Source organism: Odontomachus brunneus, unplaced genomic scaffold (genome assembly GCF_010583005.1).
Source record: "Odontomachus brunneus isolate Ranch 3 - 2012 unplaced genomic scaffold, Obru_v1 Obru_scaffold_292, whole genome shotgun sequence".
NCBI classification, from domain to species: domain Eukaryota; kingdom Metazoa; phylum Arthropoda; class Insecta; order Hymenoptera; family Formicidae; genus Odontomachus; species Odontomachus brunneus.
This window is the reverse complement of record NW_022639742.1, coordinates 18058-18559: the sequence shown is the minus strand read 5'-3', so window position 1 is coordinate 18559 and position 502 is coordinate 18058.

Here is a 502-nt window from a genome sequence, read left to right as displayed (position 1 = left end):
ATTACAAGAAAAGACTGTCGCAAAAATTATGTGTGTGTGTCTGGAAAAATGTCGAGTAACTACTGACAAAGTTACGAGTAGTACTGTGCGTCAAGAAAAGACTGTCGCGAAACTATATGTGGTGTGTAAGAAAAATGTCGAGGAACTTCGCTCGCGCGCTCCGGGAGCATGGTTTATATAGGGCTCCGGTGGTTGCTTCGCTCAAGTCCGGTGGCTTCCGACGGCGGTCGGGCTGCATCGCCGAATTTCAGGGTGGCATGGTGGTCCCGAGTCGGCCTCTATCAAAGGGATTCCACTGTTCTTCAGCTTCCTGGTACTGCATGCGGGTGGCTGAATGACGTGATGCACCGTGGCGTGATGCATGGTGATATGATGATGTCATGCCAGGCGTGTTTGATCGTGTCCATGCGAGTCGCTACGCGTTTATTCTATATTATCTTAATTATATTAACAATTCCGCTGTTACGTATGGCCTTCACAGTTCCTTATTAATAATGTTTTA